This window comes from Astatotilapia calliptera, chromosome 3, assembly GCF_900246225.1.
Source record: "Astatotilapia calliptera chromosome 3, fAstCal1.2, whole genome shotgun sequence".
NCBI classification, from domain to species: Eukaryota; Metazoa; Chordata; class Actinopteri; order Cichliformes; family Cichlidae; genus Astatotilapia; species Astatotilapia calliptera.
The window spans coordinates 21,047,985-21,051,074 of record NC_039304.1 but is presented as its reverse complement, the minus strand read 5'-3'; positions in this window follow the sequence as shown (position 1 = coordinate 21,051,074).

The following is a 3,090-nucleotide window of genomic DNA, read 5'->3' as shown; positions in this document are numbered from 1 at the left end:
TGCTTTGCTAGTATGCACCCTCTGGGTGCTTTAAAGCCTTGAAAATGCACACACAAACACACATCAGGCACAAAGATTTTATCCCCTTCAGATATTTACTTTTTTTTTTTTTTTTTTTTTAAGTGACCATCTGACTGGGCCAACGCTCATTTCGCAGCATGAGACAAAGACACCAAACACATACCCAGAGTCTTAAAGCTATCTTTACCCACAGGATAAACAGGGTGATATCACATTACAGACACCTATATGTGAATCTCACTGTTACCTCAGTGTCAAAATAAAAGAGTTAAAGGTTTGCAATCTAAACTTCTGATTTGGCCTTAGATTTTCGTGTTATCATAGGACACACTGACACATTTTTATTTATTTTTCCTCTGCCCAGGCATTCATCCCCAGTGTGAGAGAATGGAAAATCCTTCTCCAAATAAACAGCCCTCCACAAAAAATAATAATTCCCTGAAAAAACAAACAATTTGTTCAAAGGTCTCCTCCATAAATTTGAGCCCCTTTCAAAGCATCTCCTTCCCAGAGCCTTTCAACACCAGCTAAACAGCAAGACAGGGAGAAATAGTGCAAAGAATATACCTAAGCAACTTTTTAAATATTTATGAAATACTCTATTAATAGGACGATATCCTTTAAGCCACCGTGAATGCTACTGCCCATAAAAACACTTTAAGTGAGTGATGCTGCAGTGTGTGAGTGCACGTCTGAACCCTCAGTTGTTATCACACATGAGCTTCCAGAGAGTGAGTCACAATATCAGAGATATCAAGTCAAGAAATTGTCCTAAGATGCCCTATTTTAACATGTAGACAAAAATCAGGAGATAGTCCCCTCAAGAAGCTGGAAATACTCAGTTTGGTTTCGGGTGCTGCCTTAATAGAGTATAAGGGAGTCAGCATACATCACGCCCACTCCATCAATTCACTAGATAATCACCAGTATTTATCTCACGTGGGCACAGTTCAGCATCACTGGGGAGCTTGCAGGTTAAAGACGGTTAACTGTTGTGTGTCCTTGTAGCTATGTTGTGATCCTCTAACACTGTGCAAGGCCATGCGAGTTTGGTTAATAGAGAACTCTGAGGTGGTCATAAACAGACGAAACAATGCAGCAAAGAAAGAGGGTGGAGTTTGCTTTTTTTGTTTCTTTTCAATATAGTACGATTATAAGAATGTCTGTATGTTTTGTAACGTTCACACGAGGTCTGCAGCATTAAGACGAATCATAGCGGTGGAGCAGCAGTGCTATGATTGGTGCTAGCAGACTGGAGGCGCCCTCTGACATCTCCTGTGGAGTTAAACGATAGTTAATTACGGTTTACATATTTAAATATTCCTAATGTATGTTGGGCTCTAATGAGCGTAAGATCCCCAGCTCGGTCCCAGGAGGAGACACAATTCCCTTCAAGGTCGAATCAGGAAGGAGACCTGGCATGAAAAAATAAAAATCTGCAACTCAAACATGTGGAGCTACCTGCTGTGAATAAGGAAGCAGCCCAAACTAGCTTTATATACAGTGAAAACTATCTGCTGCTTCCTGTCAGTGCTTTGCAAGGATAACGGTCCTTTGTGTTAATATTCAAGATGTTAGTTTCTAAAGATAACAAGGAGGCGCACTCACAGCCGGTCACTTATAGCCACTAAATCTGAAGAGTTTGAGGAGTTGAACTTTAACTACTTGATCGATAGCTTTTCTCCAAAGAATCCCAGAAGGAGGTCAGTGCTTTAGCTGAAGTAGGACATTTTTTAACCACTTCTATTTCGATTAAACAGTTTCTGACACCTTAAGATGGATATACTGTGCTTCAGATGGCATGTAAGGAGCTTTACTTTCTCTATTTATCATTTAACATGTCATAATATTAAATACAACTTCAAACTAATACAATCTGCAATAATGTCATTGTTTAACCAACCTCTGTCTGCACAGTTGTATGGTAATGGTAAATGAACTGGTTCTTGTTAAGCACTTTTTTAGCTGTACTTGAGCACTCAAAGCCCTCTATACAATCTCACTCACAAATTCATACAAGCTCTTCTACTTCTGCTGTAGCATTCACACATATTCTCAAGGAAGTTGTTGTTGTTGTTGTTGTTTTTAAAACTGTGTTTTATCTCTGTTTAATCTCTAAAAAAGACTGTTTGACAACAAGGCCCACATGTCTAACTTGGATTTCATAAAGCATTACTTCACCATGGAACAAACTTTGCTGGGTTACTTCTTTGGCTTAGGTGTGTTTATGTTCGGAGTCACAGTGTAACAGGCCCATGCACCACCACACTGAAAAGCTATCTGGGATCAGCATTATTAATTCAGTGAGCTAAATGTCACCAAAGTCACACTCACTCCAATCAAGGCTCATTTACAGCAGTCAGAATATTAATGTCTTTTTTAATACATTTTCTCATTCGTGGTGTGCAAGAGAGTAATTTAAACCACATTTTGTTTCTTGCCAAACTGACAGTTGGGGAGATTTATTTCTTTTTCTGAAGTCAAGTCTGAAGTTAAACTATCCTCACATTTACTGGCAGAGGGTTTCCCTGCCCTTCAGATCTGGACCAGAAATGTTACTTTAATTTAAGCACAGGGTTTTTGTCAAACATCCTCTGCCAAATTATAATAAGCCAACAGTTGGTGAAGCTGATACCATCTGAATTAATTACCAATCTAAGACAGTGAAGCTAGGCAATATCCTAGCATTTGTCTTGAAGAGCAGATTAAATCAAAAATAATGAATTTCTTATCTCACAGAAACAGGAAACCAATAGTAATCTGAAAATAAAGACATATCAGATTAATATAAGCTAAATTTATATAAAGGCCAGTTTCCTGACAAGTGAGCATATTAATATGCACAGGTTCAATTTGTGTAAGGTATAACTGATCCAGCTCATTTAATTATGTAGCACAACCTAAACCTACTTTTTTTTTTTGTTAAAGTAATCAAATAGAATTTTTGTTTAAGGCTAGCTCCTGTAAAAATAACCAAAGCCCAGCATGTGCAGCAGAGCTAGTAAAAAGAAATGAAATAAAGTAAAAACTTGGATATTCTACATTCATTAGGTAATATCAAAGAAAACA